At 41.0% G+C, this 14,013-nt stretch overlaps 1 protein-coding gene across 2 annotated transcripts in view; it reads left to right on the forward strand.

The window, feature by feature from the left end:
• Positions 1–14,013, forward strand: part of LOC126235683 (brain-specific angiogenesis inhibitor 1-associated protein 2-like) — a 960,968-nt gene that overhangs the window by 647,420 nt on the left and 299,535 nt on the right. The window lies entirely within an intron of this gene.

Below are 14,013 nucleotides of genomic sequence, written 5' to 3' on the forward strand. Positions count from 1 at the left end.
GGACTATCAGCTCGGAGACCATGGCTGCGGTTACCCTTGACGCACCATTACAGACAGGAGCTTGTTACTTATAATCCGTCTTGATTGCAATCAAGACGGATTATAAGTAACATTATACAATCACTGATTGCTGCTATCCCATCAGACATTATGTCTGTTTTTGCAAAACAGACAAGAGTGCCTGCGACGGTGAACTCAACGACGAACCTGGGTGCACGAATGGCAAAACGTCATTTTTCGGATAAATCCAGGTTCTGTTTACAGCATCATGATGGTCGCATCCGTGTTTGGCGACATCGCGGTGTACGCACATTGGAAACATGTATTCGTCATCGCCATACTGGCGTATCACCCGGCGTGATGGTATGGGGTGCCACTGGTTACACGTCTCGGTCACCTCTTGTTCGCACTGACGGCACTTTGAACAGTGGACGTTATAGTTCAGATATGTTGCGACCCGTGGCTCCAACCTTCATTCAGTCCCTGCGAAACTCTACATTTCAACAGGATAATGCACGACCGCATGTTGCAGGTCCTGTACGGGCCTTTCTGGATACAGAAATGTTCGACTGCTTCCATGGCCAGCACATTCTCCAGACCTCTCACCAATTGAAAACGTCTGGTCAATGGTTCAAAAAAAATGGTTCAAATGGCTCTGAGCACTATGGGACTTAACATCTACGGTCATCAGTCCCCTAGAACTTAGAACTACTTAAACCTAACTAACCTAAGGACATCACACAACACCCAGTCATCACGAGGCAGAGAAATCTGGTCAATGGTGGCCGAACAACTTGCTCGTCACAATACACCAGTCACTACTCTTGATGAACTGTGGTATCGTGTTGAAGCTGCATGCGCAGCTGTACTTGTACACGCCATCCAAGCTCTGTTTGACTCAATGCCCAGGCGTATCAATGCCGTTATTACAACCAGAGGTATTTGTTCTGGGTACTGATTTCTCAGGATCTATGCACCCAAATTGCGTGAAAATGTAATCACATGTTAGTTCTAGTATAATATATTTGTCCAATGAATGCCCGTTTATCATCTGCATTTCTTCTTAGTGTAGCAAATTTTAATGGCCAGTAGTGTAGCTTTTTAGTCTCACGAAATAATGAGTGCTATCGATAAGGGACATTAAAATGATTCCATATTTTTAGATTTCAGGAAGGCTTTTGACACCGTTCCCTACGAGAGCCTTCTAATCACATTCCTTGCCTATAAAGTACCGTCTTAGTTGATCGACTGGATTCGGTGTTACCCGTCATAAAGGTCACAGTTCGTAACAACTGACGGAAAGTCATCGAGTAAAACAGAATTAATATATGGCGTTCTCCAAGAAAATGTTATAGGCCCTCTGCAGTTCCTGAGCGACATAAACGATGAGACAATCTGAACAGCCCTGTTAGACTTTTTGCAGATGATGCTTCTTTTACGGTCTTGTAATGTCATCTAATGATCAAAACGAACTGCACAATGATCTAGACAAGATATCTGTATGGTGAAAAAAGTGGCGATTGTTTGTAACTGATGAAAAGTGTGAAGTCATTCGCATGAGTACTGAAAGGAATCCACTACATTTCAGTTACACGATAAATCGCACACATTTAAAGGTCGTAATCTCAACTAAATACCTGTGGACTACAGTTACGAATAATTTAGATTGGAACGATGAGATAGAAAACGTTATCGGGAAAGCAAACGAAAGACTGCAGTTTACTGACAGGACACTTGGAAAATGTGGCGATCTACAAGAGAGACTGCTTACACTACTCTTGTCCTCCATTTTCTGGGTTATTACTGTGCGATACGGGATCCACATCAGGTAGGATTGACAGAGAACATCGAAAAAGTTCAAAGAAGGGCAGGTCGTTTCGTATTATGGTGAAATAGGGAGAGAGTGCGACGGACATGATATACGAATTGCGGTGGCAGTCAGTCATTAAAACAAATGCGTTTTCCGCTGCGGCAGGACCTTCTCACGAAATTTCAGTCACCAGCTTTCTCCTCAGAGTTGGCACCCATCTTCACAATAGAAAGAAATTAGGCCTCGTACGGAAAGATTTAAGTGTTAGCTTTTTCCACGCGCTGCTCGATTGTGGAAAGGTAGAGAAGTGGCTCGAAAGTGGATCCATAATCCCTCTGCTAGGCATTTCATTGTAAATTGCAGAGTAATCACGTAGATGTAGATGTGGATGTAGATGAAGCGGGAAACTGTGTAAGTAGGCCGGCCGCTGGTGGCCGAGCGGTTCTGGCGCTACAGTCTGGAACTGCGCGACCGCTACGGTCGCAGGTTCGAATCCTGCCTCGGGCATGGATGTGTGTGTTGTCCTTAGGTTAGTTAGGTTTAAGTAGTTCTAAGTTCTAGGGGACTTATGACCTCAGCAGTTGAGTCCCATAGTGCTCAGAGCCATTTTTTTTTTTTTGTGTAAGTAGAAACTGAAGAGAAATTTTACGTGGTCTAACAACCAGAAGATTTTACTTTCAGTACCAACCAATTTGTGGTACTGGATGTGAATGTTCAGCAGAGACGAGATTAATATCAGTTGTTTCCTAAGCAATCTTAAAAGAACCGCTATTATTTTTGTTACTCGCATGGAATACGGCCTGCAACGTCCTCGAATTTTTCATAAACGATGCTGTTCTCAACGAAAGTATCTTCACTGGACGCTCGTCAGGAAATTCAGCCCGACTTGGATAAAATTTCCACTTGGCGTAATGGACGGTGGCTCTTTTAAATGTGGATAATAATGAACCCGAAAGTATCGTACTGAAGCATAAGCTTTAACATCTTATGCCCATCACGATCGATTAGGCGTGACAGCATACTTGTTGCAGTACGATACTTTCGCGTTCTTTATTATTCACATTTAAAAGAGCCACTATCCATTACATCAAGTGGAAATTGACGGGTTGCTATGTTCGCAACAGGTTAGTAAAGCCCGCACGGAAGGTTTCACGTGTCGTATATTTCGTTTAAAGGCTATGAAAATAAGGGAGCTTATGATGCATACCGAAAAACATAGACTGGTTCGAAGTGCTCCCCGTCATGCCCTTTACAGTGTCTTCCATGTATAGACGTATATGTAGTAGTACTAGTCAACACCATTCCGCAGGGAGAAATAGGAGGAAAACTTGTTGCATCATCCGCTACAGATTATTGAGGTTCTTGCATGCATGAGTTATGCAAAGACGAAGTCGGTATCGAAGAAAGAGGTACACAGTTGCACAAGTTACTGAGGGATCTGCATTTCTGCTGCAACTCATTTGCCGGTGTACTCTACGAAAGATTTCACAAATATCCCTGACGGTGCCAGGATTGGAGCGACCTGTAGTATAATGAACACAGGAAAAACTCCAAACAGCCAAAATCGCTAGTAAAGTATTTATTTGGATGACCAGTTTTAGTTGGATTTCTTCGGATCTGCAATTTTATGATTCAGACAATCCCCGCCATGAGCTGTAAAGCTGAAGATACGAAGATGGTGACAGAGTCTTACCGAAACAAGTCATCTAAACGAACACTTTACTAGAAGTCTTGGCTGTTTATAGTTTTTCCTGAGTTCAAAGATTTCAAAAAAATGGTTCAAATGGCTCTGAGCACTATGGGACTCAACTGCTGTGGTTATTAGTCCCCTAGAACTTAGAACTAGTTAAACCTAACTAACCTAAGGACATCACAAACATCCACGCCCGAGGCAGGATTCGAACCTGCGACCGTAGCGGTCTTGCGGTTCCAGACTGCAGCGCCTTTAACCGCACGGCCACTTCGGCCGGCCGAAGATTTCACAAACATTTCCTGTTCAAATAGGGTGTCCCAGGAGAAATGGTTAATATTCAGGGTTATGACTGGAACGATCATTCGAACAAAACAGTCTACTGAACATGGGCTCAAGAAAGCATACCTTAACAGCCACCAGCACTTTTTCATCACCGATACTATGAAAGCAATGTCTCCCACTGTAATCTCCTTGCTTTTCATCCAAAACCAAAAATGTCTAGTAAACATAGTACATAACTTAAGAGCTACAAGTACTTGCTCATCTTCGCTGCTGTGAAACACGTCTACCCTACTGAACGAGTGTTCATAACTCATAAGATATACATTTTAGGGCCCATGTTTGCTAGAAATTTTGCTTCGATTAATCGCTCCTGTCATGTCCCCGAATATTGACTATTCCTCCGGGGACACTTGTGTATTCTGTTGAGTAGAACTCCACCGTGCTCATTCCTTGCAGTTATCTCTGAAAGTGTGGTATTGGGAATTGTTCATACTTCATTTGGCAGATATCAGGTACTGCCAGGAAAACGCGATCTCTAGACCCAGTGTCAGGAATTTTACTTTAAATTAATGCCTTTATAAATCTTCGTACACCATACAGATGTTTCATTCCACAGTTTTATAGTCCGGTACTGAACGCAACTGAACCAACTTCGCGTAACTCACAATTACTGTGAAACTAATTTCTCTTATGACATTCCAACGGGGCAGCTGCCAACTCACTTCATAAGTCACTGCTACCTCTTGTAAGTCGGCTGTTTAGGTTTCTATATTGGTAACGCCACGTAGCGTTCTGTATGAAAATGACTGGCTATGCTGTGTGCAGTCTATGGCTGGTTAGCATTGTTGTAATATTCGCTATTGTAGTGTTGGGCAGTTGGATGTGAACAGCGCGTAGCGCTGCACAGTTGGAGGTGAGCCGCCAGCAGTGGTGGATGAGGGGAGAGAGATGGCGGAGTTTTGAGAGCGGATGATCTGGACGTGTGTTCATCAGAGACAGTAAATTTGTAAGACTGGATGTCATGAACTGATATATATATATATATATATATATATATATATATATATATATATATATATATATATATAATATATATATATATATATATATATATATAATGACTTTTGAACACTATTAAGGTAAATACATTGTTTGTTCTTTATCAAAATCTATCATTTGCTAACTATGCCTATCAGTAGTTAGTGACTGCAGTAGTTACAATCTTTTACTTAGCTGGCAGTATTGGCGCTCGCTGTATTGCAGTAGTCCGAGTAACGAAGATTTTTGTGAGGTAAGAAGTCATGAAAGGTATAGGTTATTGTTAGTCAGGGCCATTCTTTTGTAGGGAGTATTGAAAGTCAGATTGCGTTGCGCTAAAAATATTGTGTGTCAGTTTAGTGTTGATCAGAATAGGTAAAGAGCGAAATGTCTGAGTACGTTCAGTTCTGCTCAGTTGTTTGAAAATCAAATAATGTAAGAGGTTTATCAGCACAGTAATTCATTAATTTTTCTAAGGGGACGTTACACTCTGTCTTGATTCCCTTGAAAAATGGCGGTTCTCGCACCTGATACCCTCTAAAATGAAACGTTAACTGCTGTGTCAAAGTCATAAAGTGTACTTCCACAGCCAGAATCATTGTGGACAGTTAATTTTTTGAGTATGAATAATACGCGATATGCAGCAGACTAAAGGTGATGATCCCTTATAGAACGTCTAAGAGTTCGCGATATGCAGCTGACCAAAGGTGATGATTCCTTTTAGAACGCCTAAGAGTGAATATATATATATATATATATATATATATATATATATATATATATATATATATATGCCATTATTCTAACTTTGTTACCTACCTCCTAACTCTGTTAAGCACTCCCACTTATATTTATCAATATTAATTTAGTAAAATATTTTGAATAATTTGTACTGTTTCTTTCTTTTTAGGTAAGGAAGATCTCATCAGCACGTCCTAAACCCTCAGAAGGCGATTTCGCTCTACACTTGTGTAGAAGTTTCGGGGTAATATGCACCGGAGATAACGGCTATGAGAAAGTATGTAACGAAAATCTTACTTGATTTGTTAAAATATCTTAAGAAAACACGATTTTTCAATTTAAGTAAAAGGCATTAGACGAGAGGGCGCACCGAGTGCAGTAGCAGACTGAAAGGCCGTCTCATTAATTAACCAAAGAGCGGGCGTTAGGAGGTCCGCCACTGAGTGCCGAGGTTTCCAGCCGTCTCTCTTTCTGAAAACACAGTACAGCCGGCGTTTTCATGGTCTCTCGCTGGCTGGCTCTATGCATTTATCCATCATTAGCTGACGTTGACAATTCAGGCTGAAGTAATACCTATGGGTACCTATGACTGTCTTTTGGCCCTTGCTACAAAACATTCATAAGTTCAAATGGTTCAAATGGCTCTGAGCACTATGGGATTTAACTTCTAAGGTCATCAGTCCTCTAGAACTTAGAACTACTTAAACCTAACTAACCTAAGGACATCACACACATCCATGCGCGAGGCAAGATTCGAACCTGGAAGCGTAGCGGCCGCGCGGTTCCAGACTGTAGCGCCTTTAACCGCACGGCCACCACGGCCGGTCATTCATAAGTAATTTCGAGTTACCATAGTTATAACTTTAAAGATGAGGCTATTGATCAACGACTACAGAGTTAAGAATATTGTCGTAAAGAAATTATTTACGGTTTTTGTTAGATATGTTGCACTGTAGCCTACTTATCCCACTTTTTTCTTGGTGCTCAAATAGAGTTCTGTGAACCCTCTCTTCAACTCGCTTATCTTGATCTTGCGTACCACCCCTGCTGACTGGAGTTCTGTGACAGCTACCTCCTTCTTGTTGTTCGCAGAAACGAGCACGCGATGCGCCCTCTACATTATACAGGGCTATTACAAATGATTGAAGCGATTTCATAAATTCACTGTAGCTCCATTCATTGACATATGGTCACGACACACTACAGATACGTAGAAAAACTCATAAAGTTCTGTTCGGCTGAAGCCGCACTTCAGGTTTCTGCCGCCAGGCTGCTCGAGAGAGCAGTGAGACAAAACGGCGACAGGAGCCGAGAAAGCGTATGTCGTGCTTGAAATGCACTCACATCAGTCAGTCATAACAGTGCAATGACACTTCAGGATGAAGTTCAACAAAGATCCACCAACTGCTAACTCCATTCGGCGATGGTATGCGCAGTTTAAAGCTTCTGGATGCCTCTGTAAGGGGAAATCAACGGGTCGGCCAGCAGTGAGCGAAGAAACGGTTGAACGCGTGCGGGCAAATTTCACGCGTAGCCCGCGGAAGTCGACGAATAAGGGAAAACAAGTAATTTCGTTAGGAAAGGATTTTTATCGCATGGCCAATCCGATATGTTTATCCTTTAAATGGAAACTCAGTTTAATTATAAACGTGATTTTTCCCATAATGGTAAATATAGGACAAGGCACTTGTGTGACACCAGAGCAGAGAAAGCTAAACCGATCCGAATAATGTCGAGCATGTACGTTTCTAGACTTCCTTGTCGTTACAGTATCGACTTGGGGTACATCTTTTGTACCTTTCGGAATCCACTGACAAATTTATGTACTGATCTTTCTAATCTTACGCCACGCGGGTCTTACATGTTAATTCACGAATTCCAAAATCACCCCAAATTTCAGAGATATTTCAGCAGAATGTTTCTTATCACGGCCCATCGGCCACATTATGTCAGTACCATCATCGAGACGACGCAAAGCGCTTGAACGTCCAAGACATACTTGTCGGTTGATACAAGTTGCGGAGCTGTCTGACCACCTCTAACGCTAACGACGGCGTTACGTCAACTTTTGGAATTCGTCGTCGACGCTACAGCTGCTACCGGCGTAATACATGGTGACGGGTCACCTGAATAGTATGGTAGCCACTAAGAAACTCTTCTAGGGATTAGATCCGAAATAACGGTATTAGCCACGTCGTTTACATATCGAGCTCTTCGACACAGACTTCTGTCGGGTGCTCTGTCGCAACGCCTTCTTCCCAAAATCGAAAAGGGGCGTCCAAATGAAAACGAGACAAATTGAAGAAATTAAGTAAACTGTTTATAGTTGTTGTTGTTGTCGTCTTCAGTCCTGAGACTGGTTTGATGCAGCTCTCCATGCTATTCTACCCTGTGCAAGCTTCTTCATCTCACAGTACCTACTGCAACCTACATCCTTCTCAATCTGTTTAGTGTATTCATCTCTTGGTCTCCCTCTGCGATTTTTACCCTCCACGCTGCCCTCCAATGCTACATTTATGATCCCTTGATGCCTCAGAATATGCCCCACCAACCGATCCCTTCTTCTAGTCAAGTTCTGCCACAAATTTCTCTTCTCCCCAATTCTATTCAATACCTCCTCATTAGTTATGTGATCTACCCATCTGATCTTCAGCATTCTTCTGTTGCACCACATTTCGAAACCTTCTATTCTCTTCTTGTCCAAACTATTTATAGTCCATGTTTCACTTCCATACATGACTACACTCCATACAAATACTTTCAGAAATGACATCCTGGCACTTAAATCTATACTCGATGTTAACAAATTTCTCTTCTTCAGAAACGCTTTCCTTGCCATTGCCAGTCTACATTTTATATCATCTCTACTTTGACCATCATCAGTTATTTTGCTCCCCAAATAGCAAAACTCATTTACTGCTTTAAGCGTCTCATTTCCTAATCTAATGCCCTCAGCATCACCCGATTTAATTCGACTACATTCCATTATCCTCGTTTTACTTTTGTTGACGGTCATCTTGTATCCTCCTTTCAAGACACTGTCCATTCCGTTCAGCTGCTCTGTTCATTATTTCAAAAGTAATCGCCATCACTGTTAATGAATTTAGCCCACTGTAAGATAAGAAGGCCAATGCCTTCATTGAAAAACGTTTGCCGTTACATACGGAACCATGGTTGTACCCAGGCGAGTACCTCTTCGTCCGAAGTAAATCGACGGCCACGAATATCTTTCTTCACGGCTCCAACGACATGGAATTCGCAAGGGGAGGGTCGGGGACTGTATGAAGGATGGGTATGGGCTTCCCAGCGAAACATCTGCAGAGTACTCGAATAACCTGGTGAAGACGGCCCCACAAGGAAAATAGGTTTTTGGAAATTACAGACAATATTCAGAGCTGCTTAGCCAAGTGCCATTAGGCAGATAAGTATGACACGACAAATAAGCACCTCAAACGTTTGAGAATTATAGAAAATTAAAATACGTTTTTTCAAATACTGAGTAATTACGCTATGGTGTAGAAACACAAAAGCAATATAGTGAAACATAATCCTGGACTCAAGAAAACTATAAAATGCTCGTTGATTTTGGAATACAGCATTGTTAAAGATACGTTCCTTTATTTTATGACGTTCTTTCATTTTCTGACGAGCTAATCCGGCAAAGAGGCAGAACAGTTGATAGACGTTTCAGGAACCAAACACACACGAGTAATATTAAGGGTTTGCAAACAACTTTTGAGTGTAGAAAACTGCTCTGCAATGGATATTAGTACGAGTTCAAATTCTCCGTAAGGTTTGTAAGAAAGAATATTTAGGTATCTTTGAGGGACTTCAGACCCATAACGCGAAAGTGAAGAGCCTGCATTAAATAAACAAACCGAGTTTTGCAGAGCTGATTATTCCAGTGCATACAGGGCGTTGCTGCGCTAAACTCCCGGTACAATGTTTGATATCCGGTCTTGTGAAACGCAATGACTGCTTAAAGATGTGCTCATGACGTCGTGACGAAAGGTGACTGGTTTGTTTTCACCCTGCCCTCTTTGCCTTCAGGATTCGACTCCTACAGATGAAATCAGATTGATGGATATGAATCGCTATGTTGCAACATTATCTTCTAAACCATTCTACATTCTGTAATTAAACCACGTTTATCATGTCGTTGCTATATGTTAGTGTTTCATAGTTTATGCTTCTTCACTGCATCGTAAACTATAGGATTTTTTGTAGTTAAAAAAATCAGTTCTAGTTATTATTTTTTTAGTTTCTCAACACGCAACCATTTTACTGCTCAAACAATGTTAAATTTATGTTAGGTACGGAGAAAATCATTAATATTTGTACTCATTCGTTGTCACGTTATACCAGTTTAGTTGCTGACTATCGAGCACTTCCGGATGATATTTTTAGAAATATTCAAATATTCTTTCTTTAGTTAATTCTACGTCACATTTAACCCTACTTTCTTAGCTCCGTTATAAATTAGATCTTTCTTGACATATCCCGTTTTGATGATACGTAGCAATCGTTTGCGTCAATGTATAACATGAAGTGATGCAAGCATCCTTAGTTCAGTTGTGTTATTGTATGTATTCGTATTAGAACAAGCGGTAATTTATTCATATATTAACTAATATCATGTGACAGCTTCGTTCTTGTATTTAAATTTGAGTGAGTATTATATTAACCATCAACTTACACCAACGTTATATAACAAATTAATCTCTACCTAGATCTCTAGATGGATGTCGAGACCAAACGGTTCAATAATTTTTGTTTTCTCCTTCGAATAAATATTTGAAATATATACCAAATCATCAAGTTGCACCAACGTTATATAACAAATTAATATCTACCTAGATCTCTAGATGGATGTCGAGACCAAACAGTTCAATAATTATGGTTTTCTCCTTCGAATAAATATTTAAAACATATACCACATCATGTCAAACTTTTCTGTCGCGACACAATTTGTACTTTACAACGATTTCAAAGTGTAAAGCTGCAGAGAAGAAAAAGAAAGATTAACATTGAAGTCACGTCGGCGAGGAGGTCATTGGAAGAGAATTCGAGATTGGACACGAAAAGCACTGGACGGTCGGCCGTGTCCTTTTCGAAGGAACCATCCTAATATTTTTCCAATGCGATTATGGAAGACCGAGAAAAACGTAAATCAGGATAATCGGACGGACATTTTAACTCCACCTCAGTGTAAATACCACTGCACCAACTGATTCACTTTCACTAAAGAAAAGAACGGAAAAGAAAAAGAAGCAAGGTATCGAATTCACAGTTTGTGACACACAGGACAGCTCACTTAGAACACAATTGCACACTAGCGCTAGAACATAAAATCCTCAGAACATAAAATCAACTCTATCAATGTTTCAGATTTAATGTAAGAACATGAACAGTAAAAAAGTTGAAAACTCACGATAAAAATAAGAAGAAAACCAAGGAGGAGATGTATTGATTTGAGATTAACGTATATGTTACTAATCGGAAACAGTGTTCATGACAATGTTAACATATAAATTGGTAACCATTTAGCAGAATACCGCCACCTTGGAAGCAATGTTACGCAAAACTGTAGAAGAAAAGAGAATGTGCATTGATGAGAGTAGACATCATGACAAGTGTGTGTTGCACCAGCTTTGAAACGCAATATAGCAGCAATTCTGCATAGAACCGATCTCCAGAGGCCTGTGGACCAAGGCATAGGTCACGCAGTTCCAGGACCTGCGTTTTCTGGGAGCGGTGCTGGCGCCAGATAGCTTCTCAGCTGTGTTCCCACCACCTTCAGCTCAAGCAAATTTGGTGGCCAAGACATCACCCGTCTCTTCGATTCCTCAAACCACTGTAGAATGATTCCAGCTTTGTGTTATTTTGCTGGAACATGCCGTCGACAAGGACATAGCATGAATGGATGGATAGAGCTTTCGTTTTCTAGCACAGGTCAAATGGAAGCTCTGTTGCATGCCCTCCCCCCACCCCCCACCCCCCCACCTCCCCAGTAGCACAATACTGCCCTCGGAGCCCTGCGACCGTGGCGCGGCGGTTCATGTTTTGAGCAGATGTTCTCCTGGATGACAGTCTATCCGGACACGACCTTCAACTTGGTGTACCAAGCGACACGTTTCCATTGAGCAACGGTCCAATCTTGATAACCTCTGCCCGCTTCAGAAGCATGTCGCTGGATCGGCACGAGAACACGTAGAGGTAGTCTGCTGCAGACCAGATGTGCAAGAGCGTACACCGAACAGTGTCCTCCGAAACAATTATGCATGTACCAGCGTTGTAGTCTGCCTTCAGATCCGCCAAAGACCTCCGTCTATGCTGCTTCACAGAGACGTCTAACATCTCGTCTCGCATTCCGTGTTTCATTTTCCACAGAAGCTCACCATAGAAGCAAGCTGATACCAGGCCATTTTCAGTGTTCCAGAGATATTTCTTCCACGCACTGGGCTGCAACAATATTCCCTTTGTGGAAGTCTATGTCGGTGAATTTCCCTGTTTTCAGTACGCACCATCGCTAAACTCATTACTTTTTCATCTCTGATCCGCTTATATTCACTACCCGCCGCAACACGTGTCTGTAATGCGGCGTTGAATTCCGCTGTCAGCATTTATCATAATGTTGTACCTCATCGAAGATGAAGACTAGCACGTCTGAAAGAGGGCATTGTTCGCTGAAATAAGTTACTTACAACAGCTATAGTATTAATTTCTGGAAGAAATTGCCGTCAGATGAGGTAATATTGGCTCACTTTTGCATTTTCTTTGCATTATTTCTTTTTATTATCTATCCCTCATGTGTGGCTCATTCATTGTGTTGCTACCACATTTTGGAAATAGTTTATACCCTCAATAATTTTTCGAGATATTGTGGCAATGTTACCTTTACTTGGGACTATTTTGTCCTGCGTATTCAAATCTGTTCATCTGTTCACAGTAAGCTAAAAATGCGTTGTTCCCCTGGTAAACCAACCGAAACTGATCATACATGAAACAGATTGACACTAAAGTTTACTAACTCGTATATTTGCAAAAATTCAGGTAAATAACTGTAAACAGATAATATTAATAACATATATACTAATCAGTTTACTTTGATTAGGTCAATCATTCCGAAAGAATAACATAATTTAAATGCTAACAAAACTGGCTAAACAGAGCTGTCCAGTGCAGGGACAGAAAAACTGATTTCTTTTAGAGCCTTATCGGGTTTCTCTGTTTTTCACAACATCCTCCATCCTTCTCCTTAGCACCAGTTGACTATGAGAAATAGCCGCTTCTTTTTCTTCTCTAGCTTTCTGGGACTGCCTCTCCTGACTTGTTAACTAAATTGCTATTCTTTGGCAAGTAGTCACGAGGGTTTTCTCTCTGTGACAAGTCTACACTTTTTGAACCTGGAGATAACGTTTTGGACCACGGTCCCTGTTAGGCCTTTAACTCGTTCAGTTAATACTGGAGAAAACAGTTGTCAGCCTAATGGGATAGAGTTTTGTTAAAAAAATTAATTTTAAGAATAACTTAAAATATGGGATAGTGATACTCCGTTGTGAAACATTTCGGACCGAAATGAAGAATTATGAATTTTTGTTGTACACCTCAGTATAAACAAATGAAACAGTAACAAAAACTTGTTACAGACATTAAAATGACCTCTGTACCAGACGAAAAAACGAAAGTTGGAATACCAATATTCTACCTCGACTAAGAGTCTGTCACATAACAAGCGCTGCTGCAGCGGCAGATTTGTGAACAACAGAAAGTACGAAAGCAACGCAGCTAGTGCCGCTCCCTATTGTTTATGGAAAGAAACATGGATATTTGTTGATGTATGTACGAGCTGCGTGGCACAGAACGATAAAGTTCTCAGCAGAATCGATGAGGAAAGCAAAATGTAGCGATCACTAATGGAAGTAACGGTTTGGATTGTAAGACATGAGTAATGACATCAGTGAATAACTTCCAGTGTATTAGAGCAGCGATTCTTTTCGCTAAGAGAAACCATTTTCAGTGTACACGTTTACTGTAGAAACCCTGCTTTGCTCCTACTGTATGTTCAGTCTGTAAATTGATTATTTGCAACAAATATTATAATTATTTCAAGTAGTATTTACTTACTTCAAAAGGATCTTTCATAATTAGCCTTAAAGTTTTTAAAGTAAGAGACTCAAATTTTAAATAATACAATGAAGCGGAAGTTTGAAATTTTAATTTCAGTGAGGTAAATGATACTGGTACGATGTAAATATTAGGTTTTTTGAATACTATTGGAACTGTAACTGATTAGGCAGCCGTTCTGTTATGGTTTTAGTTTCCTAGAAACATGGACCGAGGATGGGGGTGGAAGAGATGGACAAAGGGTGAGGTTGGTGGAGATGGACAGACAGGGAAGAGTGGAGGTGATGAATAGGGACAGGAAAGAAATATAGAGAAGAGAGGA

The sequence above is a fragment of the Schistocerca nitens genome, chromosome 2 (assembly GCF_023898315.1).
Source record: "Schistocerca nitens isolate TAMUIC-IGC-003100 chromosome 2, iqSchNite1.1, whole genome shotgun sequence".
Classification (NCBI taxonomy): Eukaryota; Metazoa; Arthropoda; class Insecta; order Orthoptera; family Acrididae; genus Schistocerca; species Schistocerca nitens.